Below are 25,701 nucleotides of genomic sequence, written 5' to 3' on the forward strand. Positions count from 1 at the left end.
TTTCGTGTGTTAATTAAACATTACTTTGGGGGGAACACCAACTAAGCAAAGAAGTGGCTTAATAAATATTAGGAGGACTATGCCGCATGGATACCAACAGTTACCCAATGGATTGCTGAATATCATACGGTGATATTCAACTTTCTCGACTGTAGGTTTTCCACCCACACAGCGTTAAATGATAATGAAACTGAAGGTCAATCCCATTAGAATCTAAGACCGTGTGAATGCCGTATATTCCACAAAGGAGTGAACAGTAGATATACAACACAAATCCATCTATGTTGAAGAATAAATCGAAATTTGAGCAAAACAAAAACTCTTCTTTCTTTCGCTTGTTGAGAGTTGAACTTTTGCAACAGTACGCCGTCGAATCCCTTTCACCAACGGGAGGGAGTTGTTAGTTCAGGGAACCCGTTGCCAGCACAACACGACTGCAACTGCCAGCGCTCCTCAGCATCTCTCTGACAATGTTGTCTGAAAAGAGCTCTCCTATGTCTGCATAATGCTCTTAACGAAAGCGTCCCACCTTTCCAAAAGAAAAAGGTGTATTCTGCCTCGTCCGCCACTCCAACACACAATCAGGAGATCGCGTCTTCCCAATCCTGTGCAGGTAAAACTGAAAACTTCCATGCCCGCTTAGAACTTGAGTAAGGAAATAATCAATCTCACCAGTTCAGCCACAAATATAAATTGTCGATGAGCCGCGCAGTCCATCTGCCTCTTGGCTCATTTTGCCAAGAAAGTTGCCACTCGGTAAAAGTGCGTTGACGTTCTTCACGGGCAACCACCTCTCTTAAGTTGTCGCCCTTACGACTGTAGATAGCTTTACGCTCTTTGGTAAGAGGGCAACGGAGATCACCACCGGTTCTGAGATAATGTGATAAGCGCAAAGCTCCCCGTCTTTGCATTTGAGCACCTCCTTGTCAAGGACATCAGCCCATACCTCCGCATAATAGAGCAGAACCGACTGCTTTGCTCCCACAAAAAGATGTCTCCAAGTAGATATAGGGCCCCCAACATTCGCCATTACAACTCTTGGCCGAGGCTTCAGCTGCAGCCCTGTCCGCTACTGCTTTGGTATGCTCCAAGAAGTTCATCTTCAGGTCGAGTATTATAAACCAAGGTATTTAACCGCTGGTTTTGACTCCACAGTCAATTCGTTGATCGATATGGGATGCAAGGTCTGGAATTCTAGATAACTCCTTCGATTTTTTCCAGCGCAAGGCTGAAACCATCGTTGCATTAATATGCCAAGTCTGCTTTGTGTCTGGTCAAAAGTGCGTTTGGCAACAAGTACCGTAACTTCGTCTGCATAACCGACCAGGCGAGACTCCTCGGGCATCTCGAATCTCAGCAGCCTATCGTAGGAAACAATCCAGAGGTCCGGTGCTAGCATGGATCCCTGTGCTATTCCCGACGTGATTTCCATCCTCAACTGGCCCTCTAGCGCCTCATAGAGCAAGGAGCGATCTTTCAGATAATTTTTGAATATTCGCAAGAGATAGCTTGGTACGTGCAACGAGTTTTCTAATGTGCTTAGCATATCTAGCCATCATACGGAATTGAAGGGATTTCTGACACCAAGCGTTACGAGTAGGACTATCCGTACAGATCGGCGGCTCTGTGCCTCCGCTCGATGAACCGCATCCACGACCTCCATAATAGGAGCCACCGTGGATCCCCAGCTTTGAACCCGAACTGTCTTGGGGATAAGTCATCGGTACTGCGGATCGCTTCTGCGAGTCTACTCCTGATGAGCTTTTCGAGCACTTTCCCGGCAGTGTCAAGCGTGCACAATGGTCGGTATGCAGACGGGAGCTCCGGGTCTCCATTTCCCTTGGTGATTACCGCGAGTCACGCTCTCTTCCACTAGCAAAAAAAAATGCCCTCCTTCAAGGAAGCGCTGAATGCCCCGAGCAGCAAGTCTGGCCGTTGGCAGAACACCAGTTTGTAAACTTCCACCGGGATACTATCAGGACCTGGCGCCTTCTTGTTTTTCATGGTGACAATCGCTTCTTCAAGCTCTCTCATTGTAAAAAGGCAGCAATCTTCGATGGCTTCCGCGATATTGACATCAACTCATACGGAATGTCTCGGTAATAATACCCACATAATGCGGTCCATCTGGCCGCAAAGTCTCGATTTTCCGGGTGACAAGCTTCTAGCCAAGTCCCCAAGGGTCTTCATTCACCTCGTTGAACAGGTCTTGCCAGCCGCAAGCATTTTATTTAATGTGCTGCGGAGTCTACTTTGAGCTCATCTATACTGTGCTCCTTGGTGTGTAAACATTGTGCCAAACTGCAGAACTTATGACACTTCCTTCGTAGGTTGACAATTTGTGCCGCACACTAGTACATAAAAGGCTTGTCACGGCTGGGGCTCCTCCGCTAACGCCTCCGCTGTCGTTACCAAGTTCGTCACTGCGTTTACGACAGTATCAGTTGCGACTCTACCACCCCCGATTGCAATTAGCGTCAACCACGTCGAGTGTGATGTATTGAGGGTTACTTGCCAGTCCACCGATGGTACCAGAGACTCCGACACGAAAGTGCTTCCTTCGCAGACTGGGCGCCGATGTTTTCCAGAGCATTAAGCAGGTGCCGAAAGTCCCCTGTCGTCCCATTTGACGTCGGTTTCCAGAATTGCTTTGTACTTGATAACGTTTAGGATATCATGAGGGAGGGTAGTGGGGTTGCGGTAATTTAAGGAACGGGATGGGATCAGGTCGTTGTAAACTTGTTGAACTGCTTCAGAGTATTTGCTCTTTGGTCGTTGGTGTCGAGAAACTCTACTGCTGGATAGGAGTAAGAGGGGTTGAAATTTAGATTGCGTTCCCAGTTTGCGCGCTGAAAGTCGGAGACTGCTGGTGGGGTGGAACGAATGACTCTGTCCGGGAGCTTGACGTGTAGGATTATTTCATCATGGTCACTGATACCAAGGACTGTTTCGAGGAAGGGAAAGGTGTTTGGGTTGGGAATAACAGTTAGATTATTACCGATCAGGAAGTGGCTAAGGTAGGAATGGTAGTAGCCTTTTTTGAAGGTTGGAAGGGCTGGGCTAAAATGGACTAGGTTGACGGTGTAGTTGCTCCCCGATCTGGTTCGACTGTGGATCGGACCAGGACGAGTGTCTGGCGTTGAAGTCTCCACCGATAGTTAAGAACCACTGTTTTCCAAGAGGGCGGGGTTGAGAGGCGCAGAGAGACTTAACACGGATGAAGTCGTGTGTGTCGAGAGATTGGTTAAGACAGAAAACAGAGGCGACGAAGACCTATGTTGATTGAGATTCGAAGGAGATGAGGGTGGATTCAATTGATTTGTAGGTGTTCGGAGGTGGGTATATTTATGTTGATCGGATTTTTTTCGGAGATAAGGATGCCCATTCAACTGCAGGGTGCTGTAGCCCTGAGGGTGAGCGTATGGCGGTCAGTCCGGAAGAGGTTGAAATTGAGGAAAAATAGGACAGGAGAACTGTGTTTGGTTTGTGCTCGCCAAGAAATAACTCGAACTAGTGTCTGTGGACTCGCCCAATAATGGAGTTGATCAACGTCCATTAACAAATGTCAATATACCGACGATTGAGTTGAATATCTGCAGGAATTTTTGAGACTTCCTGGAGAACTCAAAAAAGTCAGGTTTGGGGATGCTTGTAGGGTGGGCTATACGGGTAGGTTCCGCTTCGTCTTCAAAGGGCACGGATGGACGAGTAAAGGCTCGATTGGTTATTGGACGACCAGAGGGACGGGATGCAGTTCTAGGGACGCTGTCAGAATAGCTTGTCTTCCTAATGGTAAGCGACTTAACAGGACTGGTTTTTTTCTGAGCTAAGCTTTCTAGAGGCTCGAAAGCATCGATCTGGAACTTGCCCAACACAAACATATCAGTTTAGCAAATTTGATCAATGGACAGTAGATACATAGCTTATCCTAAGTAAAGCGTATAGACTGTCCCAACGTACATCAACGATTACGACTTGAAACGGTTATAAAACCATGGTTGTCACAAAAAACTGACAGGGATTGATCGAAATTGATCTAGCGGAACGAAAAATGGAATCACCAATCATAGGAACTAGAGAACGGTTAATATCCGGATTGAAGACGATATTTATTTATTTAATGAGGACAATACACAAAAAACAGATTCCTTATTACATATTGTCCTCAGAGGGAGGAGCAAGTAAATGGCTTACTTTACGCTTAAAACTGAAGAAGGAAACATAGTCAAAGGACCCAAGCTGTAGGGGGTTATAGGACCGGCATAGCCTCGGGATCGGAGAGTGGAAGTAAATCTCAAGTTCCGCGAAGGGTACATCAAAAATGTCCACACTACGTGTTTTATGAAAGGCGATTTGGAAAGTAATATCCAAGTTGGCAAAGCAGTCCATCAGGCAATTGCACAGTTTGAAAAGAGTACACATATCAAGGAAGATACGGCGTTGTTGCAGGGAGGAAAGATTGATGGTGCGGAGTCGTGCCGGATAGTCAACCCGTGGAAGGTTCTTTTTATAAAAGAGGGTCCGACATTTTGGAAGCTCTATTGATGATATCAACAAAATGGGAATTGAAACGAACTTTGTTTTCGAATATTACACCCAAGTTTTTGAAGGAGGTCAGTAGTGAAAGGGGGTGTCCACTGAGAAAATAGGAAAATGATGTTGGGGAGGGTTTAAGCGAATAGCACATCCAGTGTCATTTGATGACATTCAGTGTTAGTTTGTTGACTGAACACCAACGGACCAAATTATCAAGGTCCAGCGGAGGCGAAACAGAGGCAAATAATTTAAGGTCGTCTGCGTAAAGCAAATACCGGTAGGTGAAGATGGAGACGAGGTCATTGATAAAAAACAGGAAGAGTAGCGGGCCGAGTATAGAGCCTTGGGGAACACCAGAGGAAGGAGGGAAGGAACGAGATGAGTAACCATGAAAAGAAACTTTGCAGAAAACGGTATCAGAAATAGGAGGAAAGCCAGGAGATGACTGAGGGAAGGAAGTCGAGTAATGAGAGTTTAGTGAGGGGAATGTTATGGTTAATGGTATCAAAGGCTTTGGAGAAATCAGTATAAATAGTATAAATGGCCGAAGGGCAGCAAGAGAAAAGACAGTGAAAAAGGGACTACCAAATGAAATGATTCGCACTAGGGCCGATGACCCAAAGTCGTCTTTTAATTGACCAAAAAGTTTTGAAAATAACCTTGAACTTGAAATACTGGTTAGTTTCGCAGCGAAGCAACTTAAGTGATTTTAATTGAATAATGAAACCTTCAATAAAAGTTGAGAAAGTGTCTCATGTCCCAGTTTAGAACTAGCGTAAGTTAGACTATCATCAATGCCAATTAATATGAAGTTCAGGGCTATTAAAACGCATATTGTAATTAAAGACATCGATGGTGGGTAGCATAGAAATTTAAGTTTTGAAACTAATCTAAATGGGTTGAATTCTACATAGTTAAGCTCTCTCTGAAGTGTGCACCCAAAACATCTTGTTCTCCAAATACTAGCTCTGATCTGAGCTGTTTAGTGAGAGAAGCTTAGTTTATTTCTAAACTACTAATTCCTTGTTGGCTTGAACTTAATGAAGCTAATGCCACTATCTTCCTACAATACTACATACCCCAAACTAAACTTTCTAGCATTCATATGTCGATGTTGGGCCAAGCGAAGCTCCCGCAGTTAATTCCTACAAAATTTCTCTGACATTTTCCCCTATTTCGATCATGAATTTTATATAAGATGGATCATATGCTCTCCAAATTTCAGCCCCATAGAGGCCACGCGCTTGCTCGTAGATAGATTCCCCCAAAGCTTTTACTCCTCCCACTACTTCTGAGTCTAACATTAGCCATGACCGTGGCCACTCCATGAAATATTATTAACCTTCCCAGTCAGTTAGAAAATATCTAATATTGAGCAATATGTCGTGTTGCCTTTCATTGTCATGTTTACAATCATTTCTTATTTTAGTGTCGATATCTTTATTAATTTTCTATAAATGGGCGACGTCTACATTTGACTTCTTCGCGAAGAGGAATATTGCGTTCGATAAACCAATTCCCTTATTCGGTAATCTTGGTGAAGTGGTGTTCCAGAAAGGGACACTTTTCCATGTTGTCAGGAGGTTGTACTCAAAATACAAGAAACGAAAGTGAGTATGAATTATTGAACATATACGCAGTTCGCTGATAAGTTGATTTGAGTATCACGCTCGGAAATTCTTCGAGTCATTAAACCAGTTTAATTTTTAATGGTTGATCTTAGTTCGTCGTTCCTGAGTTCTACTGCTCTGAAGCCCATTGCAATTCCATAGACTGGGCCTCGTCTAAGGAAAGACGTTTCCGCTCTTTTCTTCGTAAGTGTGTCTGACCCAACACGGCATCGTATTTCAGCTCCATCCAAGTCTTCCCGAGTAGCACGTACACCTCCTCAACATTTCTCTACCACGAGAAAAATCGACGACAGTAGAGTATGATATGCTCCTGGTCCTCTGGTGTGCAACCACATTCAGGGCAAAACGAAGAATCATCTAACCTCAATCGGTATAGACACTTCCTTCAACAACCGTGATCTAGCAGTAATAGGTTTAGATGACAGTTAATCTCGCCGTGTCGTCCCTAAATCTACTCCTCAATACAAGAGGTCAGAGCTTGAGTCCAGCCAAACATCTACGAGTCCTTCCACAGTCCCTGCCAATTCTCTAACGACCCCCACTTTCCCCGTTTCAGTATTCTGTATCCTTTTCACACTACCTCGTCTAAGATAGTACTGAAAACGCTACACACCCTTAACGCCACTAAGCAGTAAATTATGTTCACCCGCCTGCATCGTATAGCATTCCTTTTCGTACGATTGGTAATCAAGACTACCTTCAACTTTTTCTCGCTCAAGGCCAAGCTGAATCATCTCCACTGATGCTTTCTCCAGCGTTTACTTCAGCATCGTTAGGTTGTTTCACGACGACAACCACGGCTAGATCATCTGCGAAACCGATTATCGTAACTTACTTTGGCAAAGGAAGGATCAGGATCCCACTGCACATCACGGTTTACAGGAGACGGTCCAACACCGAAAGCAGTGGTACTCCTGCCGTGATGGTAAACTGCTCATTCTTATCGAAGCAAAATATATTTTCCGAGAGGTAACTGAATTGGACGCAGTTTTGACCCTCAATGTTACCATGGAACACATACATTGAAAGACATCGATCATTGAGTCAGCTTATCGAAAACCAAACTGTCGATCCGATAGGCCCTCCGTATATTCTATGATAGGGACAAACGTATTCTCGTCCTCATTTCTCGTCGCAGTCAGGTCTTCCTCTACATTGTTGACAGATCCTTCTTGCTCGAAAAATCCTCCCCAAATTTCCGCGATTTCTTCATTCCACAAATAGTTTGACTGCCTATTTCCAAGGACTCGCCAACTCGGCGTGGCAACATCGCATGCTCTCATAATTCCTTCTATCTTTTGCGCTTCTTTTTCTGAAGCCGCACCGGGATGATAGCCTCCCAATAGCATCTCTATGAATGCATCCTCTTCAAACTTTTCACGACCACTCATGGTCCATATTCGATATGAAGGTAAATTGCCTGATGGTCGATATGAGTGCAATGCTCACTGACAAACCAGACTTTAGAGCCGGTTCGTCAAAGGCCTTCAGCCTTGACAAGGACACCCACTTGAGCCCTCCTCGTACGTCGAGTTTGAACGAGTGCTCGCTTCGTTCCAGCACTTTAAAAGGGCCACGTATGCTTGTTACAGTGGCTTCCGATGGGCGTCCACCCTGATGAGGAGCTGATCACATGTCTCGAGACCCCTGGGGGTGTTGAACTCCAATATCGTGTGTTTAGATGGTGGAGTCGGCCGCATCTTCGAAATGCGTCCCTAAGTAGACGCAGCATTCCCGAGTCGTTTAACCCTGCTCTGATGTCCAGAACTGGATCGGCGAGGAGGCGTAGATTCTCCCCGTAAACCATCTCCGCTGGGCCGGCCGCGAACTCCTCTCGCTGGGACGAGAGGGATGAAAGGCAAGGACTGCGAGCACGACGGAGCCATTAGGGTGGCCTTCAGCACCCGGTGCCAACGTCCCAGCATACCATCGGACTGTGAATGGTATGCAGTATTCCTATGCCATTTTAAGTCAAGTAGCTTTCCTAACTCCGCGAAAAGAGTAGATTCGAATTGAATTCCCTGGTCCGTGATGATGACGGCTGGAACACCAAAGCGCGGAATCCATTCTTGACAGAGGGCCTCGACACATGATTGCCCACTAATGTCAGGCCACCGCGTAGACCTACCGATGATTGTGAGGCAATACTTGAATCCGTGTGAATCTCGGAAAGGGCCAATGATCTAGAGATAGATGGTGTGAAAGCGCTTGGTTTACCGAGGGAACACACCTACTTCTTTTGGAACGTGCTTGTTGATCTTGCACTTCTGGCACGCGATGCACTGTCTGGCCCAAAAATGTACGTCCTTGGTCATGGACGACTAGAAATATTCTTCAGTGCCTAACCGGTTCGTCATCCTGATTCCTGGGTGCGCAAGACCGTGAATCGCGTGGAATACTTCCCTGCAAAAATCGGCCGGAATGAATGGCATCGGTACCTTATTTGAGGTCTCACAAAGTAAGAGTTTGAGCAGAAAATAGGAAATTCCTTGAATTTATATTTAGAATTTGCCTTCAGGCTCTGAAGCTCCGCGTCGTCCTTTTGTGCCTCGGCGATTGCCGTATAATCGAGGCGGGGACTCCGACTCCGAAATTCGAGACAAAGCATCTGCAACTCTTCACTACTTTCCTTATGATGTTGCGAAACTTTCGGAGGAGTGCGCGAATGCGATGGTCGACGACGTCCTTGAAAATTATCGAAAGAGTGTCATCTCGACAGGTAGAAATCTTTCCTGACGACTGTAACGAGGTTACGGGGTCTATTAATGTCTTGTTCTCCAAGTCAACCAGCAGCCCATAGTGATATAGAAAGTCTACCCCTAATATGGGGATGTTGCTGACCGCTCAAATGAAACGCAACGTAAACGTTCAGCAGTACTGCTCCTCCCTCAACTATGTGTAGTAGGGTGCGCAACTAACCTTGAAAAGGGTCTCTGAGCTACCATCGTTAAATAGGTGCTTCCTGTGACTCCCAGAAGAAGAGCGGAATGCAGCTGGGGTTCTGGAACAACTTGGTGTGCAGAATAACCTCAACACTTCCACCTGGATGCTGATAGGCAGCAAAACAGGAGAGAAAGCCGATAGACCGGGAAATTTTCTCACTATCGGTGTTCCCGAACCCGATGTTAAGAAGGTTCGGGAAAAAGCCGGTTGCCGGCTTTACTACGAACTAGGAAACGTCACGTTACAAGTGTTGGCTCGTAAGACCATTGAAGGGGACGTGCAGCCCTCGACATCTTCATCTGAAACGTAGATGAGGTGCTACATTTCCCAAATAAATTTGCAGCATTGTAAAGCGGCGACTGCACTTATCAGCCGTCGGATCAACAGCTGCAGGACATTTATTTACCTCATACAAGAACCGTGGGTTGTTGGCGGGGTAGTCAACATGCTGACCTGTTCTATGCCAATCGAAGTGATCGACCCCCCTCCTGCATGGTAGCCTCCAAAAACTTCCAGGTTAATTTGGTTAACGACCTATGTGACATCACATCAGCTAAACTAACCATAAAAAGTCAACAGGGAAATAAAGGGATACTATGGTGCTCTGCATATTTCCCCTATGCCGCAAAAGAAGTTCCCAGTCGAACATTCATCAGAGCTATCCAAAAGTAAAGGCATGGGGGTAATAGCAGGATGTGATGTCAACGCACTTCACATATGCCGGGGAAATTCCAACATCAATGCAAGAGGCTCGAGACTACTGGAGTATTTATTAAGAACCGATTTGCAGATCCTTGTTTTGGGTAATGAACCCATTTTCTTCAACGTTGCCAGGCGAGAGATCATCGACATCACGGTGGCATCCCCTGATATCGTGGCTCTGGTCGGAGAGTGGAGAGTATCAAACGATATGACACTCTCGGGTCACAGACGCATTTTTCTTTTTCTTCAGCCTTTGTCCCGTTCACAAGCGGGGTCGGCTCGTCGTGATTAGTTTCGCCATTTGTCTCTATCGAATGCCTGATCTGGGTGCAATCTCCGAGGCTTTTAAATCCCCATCCAGCGTATCAAGCCACCGTTGTTTCGGCCGGCTTTTTGGTCATTTATCATCGACTTCGATGTTGACACAAGTGACAAGTGAATTCTCGTTAGTACGAATTGGGTGACCATACCATCCAAGACGCCTCTCTTGCAATTTTTCCACGATGCAACCCCATAACGATCGCAGATATCCTCATTTCGTATGTGATCAAAACGTGTCACGCCACTAGTCCAACACAACATCTTCGTCTCCATTACCGCAAGACGCATAGTGTCATCATCATCCACAATGGTGGGGCCAGAACCAGCTTTTGGAATCCGGCCATCCACTGTCAAGTCTACTCTGAAGGATGAAATTGCAAGGATTCACGCACCCGAGTCGAGAAATTTGAACTCTTGCCAGCAGGCGAAAACCCTTGGGAAAGAACCTGGAGTCGCCAGAATGGCATTTTTGTTGTCCCTTAAGAAGTGGGACATAAAAACCCTAGTAGGGCTTCAACGGGAAACTGCTCCTTAAACTACTATATGGAAAAGATTAGGGTGGCGGTTTCGGCTATGTGCAACCAATGCGAGGAGACGGTCCTGCACTTTTTTGTGCAGCTGCCCGACCTCCTCAGATCTCAGACGAAGACATCTTGGTAAGGTTTTCTTCAATGAAGAATCTGCATCTCTCTCTGCCTCAAGAATCGCTGTTGCTAGGCGCTTGATTCGGGCGTCGGGACTCAGGGACAATCTAGGTAGAGAGAACAATTATGCGGATTGAAGCCGAGGATCGTATGACGGACGTAATTGAATGCAAAATAACGATACTAAGATTGAGATCTCCCGGAAAGACAATGTTTCTTTATTTGGAATTGGATTTTGAACTCATTTCAGGGTCAATGAATGAGAGTAGAAACTGAAATGAATCGAAGGAGGAATAGCTGAGAATTCTTGCTGGTGAAGTGTCATCATCATCATGATCAGGGGCACAACCGCCGGTGACTGATCTAGGACTTATAAGAAACACCAAACAACTCGGTTTCACTCCTAGATCCATAAATTCCATATCTAAGGCAGGGCCTGCCACGTCTTCTATTTCTACCAGATATCCCTTTTCTCCGCTGAATCCTTCTTACCCATACGGTTTAGGTGACCGCATACCGGAATCTATTGAATAAAATTTTATCCACAACCAAACGGTCGCTATGGAATCGTCGTCGTTCCTGTATAGAAACGATGAAGTATGACACCTCAAGCCCATGGCGGAGTGGGAGGGGCAGCGCCTTCTGCAGCCCTCTTGCAAACCGCGGAGATAATTGCCTTACCAAGATGCCTCTTTCGGAGGATTGGGTTACCAACTCAAACTTTACTTTTTAAGGGAAGGGCCTAGCCCTCGCATTTTTGTAACGGCTCTCAAAAGAAGACAACTCCTAACTCTCTTCCCATACCCTTCTTAACTCCTTCCTGAGGTGAGGTTAAAAATATAAAACTGCCGTTTTTACCGTAAATAGCTTCATGACCAGTACGAATGCTCGCCTCTCGTTCGCTGCTAGTCCGAAATCATCAAGCTACCCGCGGAGGACGAAGCGTCAGTCTATGCGCTAATCTTAACTGCCACCTGTAAATATGAAAATCGATTGTTTTGAAGTCGTGCAAGGAAAACTGATAATCTAAAAGACCCCCGCCCACGAGATACTCACAAACTAGGGTTCTTAGCTATTAAAAATGTCATGGGTTATACTATACTATTATTATTCTGTTAAGGGAAAGTCGCACCGCGTCCTTAAAGAACTATTGTGCCCCTTTTACTGGTTATAGTGTACCTATTGATCATAGCATCTCAAGCAAGCCTATAACCGTCAGGAATTTTAGTATATTCCCTACTTCCACATCTTTCAACTTTGTATCTGGTATTAAGTGTTCTCCCAGATGCCTCGACCTACTTTGCACAAGTGCCGGACACTGTCCCAGGAGGTGTATATAGGTTTCATCACACTCCGCACAAAACCTGCAGGCAGCGTCTGTAGATATCCCTAGCTTCTTTAAATGATAGTTTAGCCGACAGTGACCAGTGAGAATTTCCACTATGATTCGGAGATTCTTTTTGATGAGGTTTAAGCAATGCTTTGTGTGCGTGCCACCGTGGGATAGGACCCCGGGAAATCAATTCTGAGAAGCAGGTGTACCCTGTCCTCCTTATTCTCGGTAAATTTCCCATCTTCTTTTTTCAAACAGACAGACGCTATTGCCCCGTCTTTGGCTCGAGCCTTGTAAAGCCTGGTTGCTTTTGTGATCTGTTCGATCCCTTCATGGAATTCCCTGAAGCGGTTCCGTTTTGCTTCCCTGTTCGTGCTGCTATACGCAGTCAGTGCATTTTTGTACCGTTGTCAGTCCCCGGTTTGCTTTGTCCGGTTGAAGTGTTTTCGTCCCTCTGTTCTCATTCTGGCCAGGTTCCTGTTCCACCATGCTACATCCCTTGATGACTTAACTGTGTTAGCCGGACAGTTGGCGTCATAAGCGTCAATGTCGAGTGTGTTGAGGTTTTCCACCACTGTTTCTAGTTCCAGTTCGCTTCCCAATCCGTTCTCCTGGGATTCCTAATTGTTCTTTTTATTTCGGAGTGACCTCAATGTCGAATCTGATTATTCTATGATCAGACGTAGAGGGCTCATCCGATACCGTCCAATTCTTGACCATTCCGTTCATTAGAGTATTTCCTAGAGTTATGTCTAGTACCTCCTGTCTGGTACTAGTCACAAATGTTGGAGTTTTCCCTATGTTATATATTTCTAACTTATTGTTAAGAATAAATTCAAGAAGGCCCCAAATTACCTACATGCTCCTCCTTGCAGACCCCGAATCTGCCCTCGGTACACCCAGGGCCCGTAAGCCAACACTATTCCAATGTTCTCCTTGGAGCTTTCCCTTGTAATTACTGCAGACGCAACTTTCGCATGGTGGAGGTTTATTTGAACTATCTTAGTGGTAGCCATTGACCCCGTTATTGTTTGGAGCGCTTCTCCACTGTCGGAGTATCGCTCTCCTCCTCCGACATGGTGCTTTCCTGCGCGTCGCTGTCCACCCTGAGCCCTAGAAGTCTTAGGTCTAGGTCGTCCAGTTTCTGCTCTTCAGCGGGCAGCAGGCCTACTTCCCTGGTTGATCCTTTCCACCTCTATGGCTTTCAAGACTTCTTCGGGGACCTCGGTATGCTTTTCATCTGGCGTCTCCTCCGAGGTGTCTTTCCTCGGCTTTTCCCTCTGCACATACATAGGTATGTTGCCAAATCGATAGTTGATATGGCAACTCCGACATTTGATTGCCCTCAGAGATCGATCATCTACCCCGATCGTGAGGAGTTTACACTTTCCCTCCACCTTACTTCTGAAGCTTCTGAGCGATTAGGAGGCCATGATATCTTCGTTCTCTATTGTCGCGGCTTTTGGGAGAAAACTGTCACCAAGTGTGCTTCTGGTATTAGGGGTACCCATAAGTCATCAATTATTTGAGGATGAGTAATTTGTCATCAGTCGTGTACTAACATCGAAAGTGATAACATCTAATTTACAGTGAACTTAAGTAGAGCAAGTAGTGAGTAACGTGTAACCAAGTGCATAGCAAGATTAAACTTGTTTTGACAAAATGGCGGCATTTGTACCATCAGAGGACCATATACGGCATTGCATGTTGTTTCATTTTCACGCTGGTTTGAACGCAGCTGCTGCGACTAGAAAAATTTGCGATACGTATGGCGAAGTGTTGGAAGTTAACAAGTGTCAAAGTTGGTATAGAAAATTTGCCGCAGGTGATTATGACCTTAATGATATGCCGCGAAATGGCCGACCCGTACAGTTCGACGAAGACGCGCTGAAGTCGCTAGTGGAAGCAGATCCGAGATTGACCATACAGGAATTATCGAGAAGCCTACAATCAACCTGGTCAACCGTACAAAGACACTTACATCAAATCGGCAAAAAGTGTAGACAAGGTGTTTGGACTCCACATGAATTAAGCGAAAGCAATAAGGACCAGCGACGAACAATTTGCACATCTTTATTGACGAGACTGAACTCAGATCCATTTTTAAACAGGATCGTAACTGGTGACGAAAAGTGGATCCTGTACGATAATGTAAAACGCTCTAGACAGTGGCTTTCAGCAAATCAGGCGCCAAGACCGACATCAAGACCAACATTGACAATGAGGAAGGTTTTACTCTCAATTTGGTGAGATTGCAGTGGAATCATACACTTCGAGCTATTGAGAGCAGGCGAAACGATAACAGCAGACTCATATTGTTCACAATTGGAACGACTTCAATCAAAGCTAATTGAAAAACGGCCAGCTCTAATCAATAGAAGAGGAGTCATTTTGCAACATGACAATGCCCGGCCTCACACAGCAAGAATCACGCAAGAAAAAATAAAGGAGTTAGGATGGGAAGTTCTACTTCATCCACCTTATTCACCAGATATTGCCCCATCGGATTATTATTTGTTTCGGTCGCTGGAACATTCCTTACGAAATAAAACTTTCAACTCTGTCACCGACGTCGAAAGGCACCTTCAGTCATATTTTGCTTCACGGCCGGCAGATTTCTACAGGAATGGAATTGAAAATTTTCGCAGCAGATGGCGAACTGTTATTGATAATGATGGAGATTATATAATTGATTAAGAAATAAAAATATTAAAGTTTTAATAAATTTTTAATATCTTACTTAAAAATAATGGATTACTTATGGGTACCCCTAATATATCATTCCCAGCACATGTTGACAGTTCTGCTTTTTCCCAGCCTGACAATTTTGGAACTATGGTCCTAATCCTCTCTGCGATGTCTTCCGTCGCACAGTCCACCAGTATAAGACCTGGTAGAAAGCGTATCCCGGTGAACACAAGTTTCGAAGTCCATCCCTTGCACATCTGCCTCATGACAAGGTCTTCAATGGTTTCCTGCTCCTCACGAGTAAGTGTTTGCTCGGGAAACATTTTTGGCAGTATGGCCAGTCGAGTGCCCTTGACCGCACTAGCATAGCTAATGGCGGGCTTCCTGAGTCCTACCTTCGCTCCTCACCTGCCCGGGTTTTCTCCCCCCTTTCTTCAGTGCAGGCACTATTTAGCACCTGATTTTCTGAAACCTGTCTCCTTCCTGACGTCTGATATATTTATCTCAGTCGTGCTTTTGCTAGTCCCTGCTTTTTTAACAGTGGCGTTTGTTGGTTTTTGTCCACGAAGTATACCAATGTTGCCCTTGGATCCACTGCTTGACGTCCCAACTTCTCCCTTTTCGGATGTCATCATCTGGCTCTCAGTATTTCGGAGATATAAGGCTTGGCCCCTAAAAAGCCATACATCGCCCAAGAGGAGAGACAACTCACCCTCAGAGAGAGATAAGTTGGCGTCAGGGAGCTATATTCCGCGTCAGTCTATCCTGCAATGCACTGCAGAACCCCTAATATACCATCATTAGCATTCAAATCCTTCACTGGTCCTTGCATTTTCGATGTTTTCTTTTGCAGATATTTTGGAAGATTTAATCTTCGAATGCCGTTTTTAACCATAACCGATTTGGAGTTGATCAAACAAATTGGTGTTAAGGACTTTCTCCACTTTTCCAACCATACACCGTTTATCGATGCAGACGATGAACCTCTCTTCGGAAGGTCATTATTGATGCTGAAAGACCAGGAATGGAAGGATATGAGAGCGACCCTCAGTCCAGCATTTACTGGCAATAAACTACGACAGATGCTCCCATTAATTTCAAAATGTTGCCAGAATGGATGTGATTATTTAAAGGAACAATCGGCAAGGGAGGGTCACGTAGAAATGGACATTCACCAACTTTTCATCAAATTCATAATCGACATGATAGCAACAACGGCTTTCGGGGTGGAGATAAATTCTCTGAAGGAGGAGGATAACAAATTCTATAAAACTGCTGAGCGAGTGATACACCCTTCACTTTGGACAACGATAAGGATGTTCCTCTATGTGATTTGCCGGAAGCTTATGAAGGTAAGTAGGAGATAACTTCTAACTGACACGCCTAATTTAAATTTAAATTTTGAACGTCATTTTTTTGCAGTTGCTTGGGCTTTCCCTGATTGATGAGAATCTCAAAACCTACCTCCGAAGTTTGGTCATCGACACCATCAAGCATCGCGCAGAAAACGGAATTATTCGTCCTGACATGATACACTTGCTAATGCAAGCACAACAAGGAAAAATCAGCCCCCAAGAACCCCAAGACGAGTCTGACCATGGGTTTGCTGCCGTTGAAGAGTCCCCTTTTGGTTTGAGATCAGTTAACTGTAAATGGTCGGATGAGGATATCGCTGCACAATGCTTCCTTTTCTTCACTGCCGGATTCGCAACGACATCTTTGACATTGGGCTTTTGTGCTTATGAAATTATGGCCAATCCGGACGTGCAAAAAAAATTGATCACTGAAATCGATGAGACCCGTAAAATGCTCAATGGCAGACCCATCGCATACGAGGATTTGCAGAAAATGAAATACTTGGATATGGTTATCTCGGAAGTATTACGGAAGTGGCCTCCGCAGCCTTTCAATGATCGTGTTTGAACCAAACCTTATCGAATTGAAAATCAAGATACTGGTGAATCGGTTGAAGTGGAATTGGGACAAACCATTGAATTTCCAGTCGCTGGGTTACATTATGATCCGGAATATTGGCCTGATCCTGACAAGTTTGATCCGGAGCGATTTAATGATGAAAATAGACAAAAAATAAAACCGTTCTCATATCTACCTTTTGGAATTGGCCCAAGGAATTGCATTGGTGAGGACTTTATATATATTTTATTTTTAATTTACACTTCAGCTCTTGTTTGGATTTTGGGTAAATTGCAACGCCTGGTTCCCTTATCCGAATGTCTGCCAAAGAAATCTCCTGCTGTCAGGTCAAACCCAGACAGGCTATCTGCTTGAACAATGTGCCATAGACCTCTCGCCCTTAATCTTACGACCCCCAAGGTCCTGCTTTTTCAAAAAAAGAGCTTACTTCGGCATGCAGATCAATTATCACGATCATAATGGCCCCTTTAGGAAGCCTCCGCTGAACCGCATTGAGTTGCTTATAGAAAACCTTCTTCTATTCTGCATGCAGGGAAGTCCCTGTTTGTATGGAGCACTTTGCTATCGACATGCTGCTTATTATGAACTGGAATCTCGCTGTCAATATTTTGTCTATAATCGCATGACACTAGGGACATGACCTACGAGTGTCAACCGTCCTAGATAGACAGTTAGGTTCAATTGACGATCTGACTTACCTCAGTACCTCATTGCCGGGTAAAAGAACACTACACCCACAATGGCCACCAGGCCATCTTTCTCGACATTGGAAACGAAGAAGTTCAAAAGAAACTAGGAAAACTGTGCAGATCCACTTAAGCTTTCGAAGAAGAGGCACTCGGAACAACCCTAGAGAGAAGTCACGACCAAAAAAGAACGCACTGGATAAAGAATGTCAATTATCTCAGCAGGTAACTCGCTGTTGAGATCATCATACCAACGAGTGAGGAGACTTTGCCAAAGGACAAAAGGGAGACCAGAAGAGATCATACAGCAAAGTAAATGGAATTGCTACATGCAGCTGAACCTTGAGGCAAATGCGAACTCGTTACGTGCTGCTTACAATATTGAACAATATATGTTGGTAAAAATCACCCCAGGTAACATCCCCCCAACTCTTTTCACTTAACACAAAAAAAGTGGACCCTTCAGCAGGACGTCTTCTTGATCCCCAAGGTTACTGAGGAGGATCTACATGAGATCAATGGCCGAATTGGGGAAGTCCTCAAGTTGGCTCCTAAAATCAGATCCACAAGGTTCATAAGCACAATTGCATCGTGCATGTTGGAAAGAGTTTAGTTCTCCTATCAAAGCCTCAAAAACCATCCAGCAAACCCCTTGATATCGGCCTATCTCTTTTTAAATTACAATGCGAAAGAAGTTAGGATATGGTAAAATACAACCGGCTATTCTCGTTCATCGAGCGGCAGTATGTGTTTCGACGGGACCGAGGAGCCCAATTAGCGCTGTGGTGCGCCATTCATGTGGAATGCTCAGATTTCCTGAGATACTTCGTCTGGAACGCTACTATGGCCATAGGGCTTCGCTTTTCAGCATCCGGACTCACGTAGCCTGGCGTCACTGCATGCTACATCGTATTAAATGTAGAGGTGTAGGGGGAGGAGATACAGAATTACATTGAGAACATCTGCCAGGCAAGACTGCAGGCCCCCGTAGCACTTGCTCACGCGGTTCTTTGAACCCTTTCCAGCTTCGTTCTATTGTATTTTTTGCCGCACCATACAATAGAGCCCTACGTTGCACACAGCGGTGTGAGCACCACCCTCGACGGGAGACTCCATTTCATTGCAAATGTTCTTTTGCAGGCACAGAAGACTATACAGATCTTCTTAACCCTCAGTTCTATGTCCAATCTCCAATTTAGTTTTGGATCGAGGATTACACCTAGATGCTTTACATTGGAGGAAAGAGCCAATCTTTGTTCATTCAGCCGAGGTAGGTGGAATTCAGGTATCTTTGGTGGTGAATAACATCAGTTCCGTTTTGGTTGGGTTTATGCCGAGTCCACATTTTGCGACCCACAGGTACATCTTTTGTAACGCTCCTTCCTTGATGTCATTCATAATGGACGGGAATATCCCTAACACCAATATCGCCAAGTCGTCGGCATACCCACTACCTTCACCCCGCTGCTGTCCAATTTTCGTAAAATTTCGTCCATCACTGTCAACCGGAGCACCAAAGAGATGGCGAGACCCTGGGGCGTGACTCTGTTCAAGTGGTTGACTGCACTGGCACTTAGGATGAATATAATCCAATGCATAAGATACCCTTCCAATCCAATACTGGTCAAGGCTTCCTTGATGGCGATGGTACTAACGTTGCTCCCTCTATATCCAAGATGGCAGCTAGAAAATGCTGCAGAGACCGCTCAATTATGCCAATTACCTTGTGGTGAGCGATTTCTGTGGATTTGCCTATGAGGTAGCCATGCTGGGACTTAGACAAAGACGTTCTCTCCCTAATCGCACTTGAGTGGATGTCCAAGACGCGCTCAAAGGTCTTCAACACAAAAGAATGAAACTGATTGGTCGAAAGTCCTTCGCGGACTCATGGCCGCGCCTGTCTACTTCCGGTGGAAATCCACTCGTGCGCCTCCCCAGGACTATGGTACGCATCCTAAAGAGATACAGCTCCGGTAAATCCCAACAACACGGTACAACCCTTTCCTGCTGCATCTGGACCTGGAGATTTATCTGTAGAGAAGTGGTTTGTAGCCCAGCCGATCTTATCCTCGCTTATTGCCGATATGATAGTCTCGCCCAGCTGGGGTGGACGCAAACCCTGTAAGCAAGGCTCAGACTCACAGTCTTCCTCACTGGCGGGAAAGTACGTCTGAACCAGCAGCTCCAAGGTATTTAGCAAGGCACGCAACTTTAAAGGCGGTATCGAATGCTTTTTCCAGAGCCCCAACCTTTGACACCACTTCGTTTGTCGTGCCAATCTTACCAATTTCCAAGCCGGAGAGTTTGTTCTTAATTACTTGACCAAAGTTTCTCCAGTCGATCCTCCTGGTGTCTCTGAAGGGTTTAGGGACCTCTGCGGCGAAATCTAAACTGAAAAGTATCCAACCGTAATCCGGGAAGGATCTCTGCTCAAACACTCTCCAGTTCTCCTCCCTAAGAATTCCATTGTCGGAAGGTTGGTGTACTGCCCCTGTTACACACCGATAGGTTTTTAGTAATAATAAAACCAAAGAACGACTCAACTCTCTCCTTGATTTCCGAGCTGCCCCAAAGCGTATGCCTTGCATTGGCGTAGCAGCTTATCAATAGGTTGGCCTTCTTTGTTACCACGATGCTCGTCAAATGATGTAGTTCTTCTGGCGGAGCTGATCGGTGGTGACCCATTTAAGCCGAGGAAATATACACGTTCTCTACCCCTGCCTGATCGAGTTTGACCACGACTAGGTCACTGGAACTCAGGTCCAGGGCAGGTCCGCAGAAAGTGTTCAGACTCCTCCTCGAATAAATTAAAATATTTGCTTTGAAGTTCTTTGATAGTTCGGTCGCCTCCGACTCAAGGCTCCTGTATTAGCGCGCTGTCAATGTTTTCCTCTGGGAGGAAGACAAGCAGATTAGCCGATGCACACTTCGAATGCTGCAGATTTATCTGCGTTACCCTCAGCATGATCTACTTGCGTTGGGGGTTCGTCAGTCTCCGTCGCACCGTCAATCCTCATCTCCTCCAACAACCCGTTGGCGGCGTCGACTGGATTCGTTTACACGGAGCAAGAAAGGTGGCTATTGGGGTCCCTCGTCCCTGATAACTACCCAGTCGTCCATGGGAATCCTAGGATTTTGCGGGCGCAGGTTTTGGGCGAGCTTGTCCATACCCGTGCGGATTTTCGGCAACCAGATGCGAGCGACCGGTCTCCTAGGAATCTCGTCGTAAGAGATGACATTGAGCTTTATCCCCTTCCAGGCGCCGCTGATCTTAACGATGCACGAACCGAGAAAGTCCCCGGAGAATCGGTCCTTGCAAGCTATAACGTGAAACGTGCGGACCACCTGACAGGATTCAAAGCAGGGGATGGTTCCCGCTTGTTCACCTTTGCGGTCCAGGAGATGCTCAATGACCATCTCCCAGAGCCTATCCTCAACACTGGTCCACATCTCCGGCGCTAGTTTGCTGTTTCCGGTAACCGACGTTCATGTCGGTCTTTATTTTTAAGGGATCCCCCGACATCGAGGATTTCGGGTTAGGAGTACTATGTCTGGTACTCGCTACACCCAGTTTGACGGCAGTGGATTTCAGGCTGGAAACCACTCGTCCATCTGCCGCCTCGCTCTGGGAGGTCCCTGCATTCGGTTTCAGTACAGCGGTGCTACGGCTGGGAACAAGTGTGTTGCTCTCGACGTCTACTGTCTTTTGGCTGGATGCCATCAACTCGTCCTCCGATGATGCGCCTGGCATCCACATTCTTCTTCTATCGTCAGTTTGCTTACTTCTTTTTTATAACTGATTCCATGTCTTGGTCCCACCATTAGTCCGGGAGGAATGTCTACCCCGGCTAGCCCGCCACCAGAGTAAGGATCTTATTTTAAGGTGGCTAAGGTATTCAGAGTTCGCCTACTAAGTTCCCCATTGGCCACGCAGCTCTCAGCGTATGCTGTTCCACCTTGGCTTGGGCTCCTATTTGCACCTTCTCCAGTGCAGGGAGGACGAGCCCCAGGCCTTTGCTTCGGCTTATCCCCCCCAGAACCTTGGTTAAACTGGGTGTCCTGGTTAGTTAGCTCGGATAATCGGGAACTGCCTATCGGTGAGATAGATGACGGACCGCAAGATGTTGTGGCAATTGTTCCCAAAGGCTCCGTATTGAGCCATTGCTGTGGAACATAATGTATGACGGAGTGCTTGATCCTCGCGTGCCAGAGCAGGCAACGTTGATTAGTTTTGCACGTCATCGGGAAGTGGTTGTGGTTCCGAAGCACCAGAAAACATGGAACATTATGGAAGTAAAACTATTCATGGCATCAAAGTATGGTAACGAATGGTTAAACTGGACCTGGTAGACGATCATCGCAGGAAAACTAATGTTGTCAAAATCCGAATTGACAATCACGAGGTCGTTTCAAAATCGATCATTGGATACCCGGGGGTAACGATCGATACTAAGTTGAGCTTCAAGGGGCACTTGGACGACAAACACAAAGGTCAATTCATCTCTAGCAAGGATAATGCCTAAGATCCTTTTATACGCAGTTTTTGTCTGAATAAAGCAGTGAACAACACGCTGAACCGAAGAAGAATGAGTTCGGCATAGCATCATGCTAAGGGTGGTCAACACGTATGGGACACTGTCAGATGAAGCAGTATGTGTCGTCGCGGGAACGATTCCCTTAGCGCATTACCTCTACAAGAGAAGGAGGACGGATCCGCGACGTGACAATAACCGTGATACGAAAAAAGCTCCAGGAACTAGATCAAGCCCGGAGAGTACCACGGACGCGTGATCCGATCGTGTTGATATGAACTGGGGCCCTCCCCACGAAGTTATACTTCACGGTGATCCTGTGGGGACATGGGCGGAGAAGTGCTGGTGGCTTTACTGAATGGAAACCCCACACATTACTTCAACCTAGCCCAACAGTGTCTTTTTAAGATCTCTACTTCCACCCATAGGAAAGAGGACTATTATCACGTTTTTCTCTCAGTCTCTAAAATGGATTTAGCGGGGTTGTATATGCAAGTTAAAGTCAATTTTTTGACTCAAAAGGGAAAATCCGTATTGTTGTACGGAGCCGACAAGTAAAAAGATTGGATAAGCTCGGATTTCACACTTTTGGCTTCCAATGTGACAGATGCAAACCTATCAAAGCTGGGAATTTCGTCTCCTGAGTGATCTACAAAGAAACTGTTTTTAAATGATATTTTCCGAAGGGTTTTTTATATTCGCAGTCCTGACGAGGGAAAAGAGGTGACTCACTTGTGGCCGCAGATTTAATATTTCGAAAATTTCAAACAAATGTACGACAGTGAGACCTTCTTCCTCCTGGAACGTGGCACCTTATCATTGGCCAACAATTTGTTGAAGTATACCTCGTTCTAGAACTCATTTCTTCAAATATCTTCTAACAAGGACCTGTACTACTGCTGCTGAGCCCGAAACCTCTCTCTCTCTCTTGTAGAGGAGGACAGTCGCGGTTTATTATCTCAAGATTATGAGAGAAGTCGCAGCTCTCTCAGGAGCTTGAATTGGCAGTTTTTGTGCAGTAAAAGAATAATAGGTAGGCTCTGTATATAATATTTCGGTACTTGTCTCTTCTCAGTAGAGGTTAGCTCTTAGGGTCTAATAATAAAGTTGCCTCGTATAATAAAACAATCGAAGAGGCAGTTACCTTGTTATAGTTGGGAAGGGCTCGACTGAAACAGGACACATTGCTACAGCATCCGACGTTAGTGCCATCTCCTTGAGGTTTAGATTGTGAGCAATCAGTTTTAAAGAGATTAAAGCCAGAAAAATTACGCTTATTTTTACAGTGTAGCCCAGCTTCTTATAAGACCAGTATATGTGGATTAAGTTCCCTGAGAAACACCTTGAATTTAGGATTGATCTTATCATCTATTGCTCGTTGTTAGGATACCAACCAGCGGTTTGAATATCTGCAGCAATTCTTTCGATGTCCTGACAAATTCGAGGAAATCAAGTTTGGAGATTTAGGATTATGATAATTGAATGGGATGGAGCGGTTGGTTGGCCAGGCAATGGTTAATTGGCACTCCCTGGGTACTTTGTAGAATTTGTTTGAGGGAATCCCTTTCAGAAACGGGAAGGGAGAAGAGGAAGAGAATTGTTAGTTCAAAAACCCCTACCATTCCTACTGGTCGAGTTCTATCTTCTCTGCAACAGCAACCCAAACGTAATGTGCAAATGTTTCCATCCGTTAGCACTCCTCAGTATCTATTTGACAGTATTACGTGGAGAGGGCCCTGCGTATCTGTATTAAGTTATTGACATTCCCATTCCCCTTTCCACAAGAAAAAAAGTGCGGTCGTTGTCGTCCACAACCCTACTGCAGAATACGTAGTCAGGGGTCGTACCTTTGCAATCTTGTGCAGGTAAGATTGAAAACCTCCGCGTCCGGTCAAAAGCTGGCTGGAAAAACAGTCAACCTATCCATGCTTTTAATTGAGCCACGAAGTTACCAATGAACAGTGCAGCCCATCAGACTCTAGACTCATCGTATCAAAAGAGCTGCCACTCATTTAGTGTGTGTGGCCATCCTCGGCGAGCAATGACCTCCTTGAAGCCTTTTACATGGCTTTACGTTCTTTAACAAGAAGTGGAACGGGAGTCACTGGCCGGTTTAAAGACAGTATAAAAGTAGACGCCGACGAAGACGTCGCCTGCCAGATGTAAGACCTGCAATGTTTGTCATTAGCAAATTTAGGCTACTTGATTAGTTCATGAGTTCAGTACATACCGTCTGATCTTCTTTTTACCTGAACTAGCACTATGGCATAACAGTCATATCGTTTCTCCATTAATGTGGTCCCTTATGCGGCTAAGTAAGTAATATAGTGCAAGGTTTGATACGCGAGAACTAGGACAACCCTCAGGAAGCGAACTTTTCCGGGCATTCTTGTAAAAGGTTTGCTGGCTGCAGTTGATACAAAAATTGCTCGGTGTGTGGTTGTGGTTTCTTCTAACTGACAGCTAATATCCAAAGGCAATAGAGGTGTTAGATACTCTCGTATCTGCTGGTTCGAATGTCAAGCATGACCCTGAAATAACCCGATAGTTCCACCTTATAGTACCAAGTCGCTGGTAGATACCCTACTTTCCCAATTTTTAGTCCTTACTTCGGGCCTTTAGAAATTTCCTAAATCCCTTTCCCTCTCTTCTACGATACTACTCTGCTTTTTGAAGCGTATGCGGTTGCCAATGGCCCCTAAATGAGACTTATCGCATCAACCACACCTTCGTGTTATCGTTGCCTTTTCGTTGAAATATGCTTCAGCCCTTTCCAAGACTTTCTAAGAAGTCTATACTCTTTAGGTATCCCCAAGGCAACTCGTCGGCCATCCTACGGCAGTGAATTCCACTCCATGGAATAGTCACCAATAGGGTTGTCATCCTTTCTTAACACGTCCACCATCCACTGCCACCTCCTTCTTCTGATCAACCAAAATGTTACTCGACTGTTAGTCATTTGAGTCCTAGCTGTGGCATTCCTTTTCGTTTGTTTGTTCCTGGTAAACCAGCAGATTTTTTACGTGGGAAAACTACAAAAGTTTTCATATCAATTTGACCAAATTTTTTCGTTACAGGTTCCCGTTTTGCCCTTATGGTAATGAAGCTAATGGTATACAGCCTGCTGTCGGAATTTACATTAGAAAAGTCTTCAAAAACTCAAGTTCCACTAGTCCTCGTAGCTATTGGATTCCAGCATTCGGCAAAAGGAGGATTTTGGATGAAAATAAAGCCTCGAAACATTTGAAATGATTCACTACCTTTAGAAGTGGAGGTTTTTGACTGTGGATATCCATATTGCATTTGTTATTATTTCGCTAAATAAAATGACCATTTCAAAATAATCGATTTCATTTATTCGATCATAACAATTATTGGATAAATGTACCGCAGTTTTTAAAATTACTGAAAGAAAAAGGATTGAAAGCAACCCTGAAAACCACGAGGGCTGATAGGACCCTAATCTTCGCCGAGACGGTTGAAGATCACGGCGCTCCCGATAAAGTCGCAATCGGGACTATTTATAGCAACTTTCGAGCCGTGCCAAGAGCTTAAATTTCGCTTGAGAAAGTCAAGCCAATTCAAGCAGTGCAGTGTTACAACTGTCAGAATTTCGGGTATATCGCCCTCAATTGTTCCATTGTGCACAGGTGCGTGAAGTGCATAAAAACACATGTTCGCGGGGAATGTCCTACACCCGCGGCGGAGACGCCACATTGCTGCAGTTGCGGCCAGGCCGGACATCCTGCA

The 25,701-nt window shown here is 45.4% G+C and overlaps 1 pseudogene; it reads left to right on the forward strand.

The window, feature by feature from the left end:
- Positions 1–5,891: 5,891 nt before the first annotated feature.
- Positions 5,892–25,254, forward strand: LOC119652662 (annotated as a pseudogene).
- Positions 25,255–25,701: the final 447 nt, after the last annotated feature.

The sequence above is a fragment of the Hermetia illucens genome, chromosome 3 (assembly GCF_905115235.1).
Source record: "Hermetia illucens chromosome 3, iHerIll2.2.curated.20191125, whole genome shotgun sequence".
NCBI lineage: Eukaryota > Metazoa > Arthropoda > Insecta > Diptera > Stratiomyidae > Hermetia > Hermetia illucens.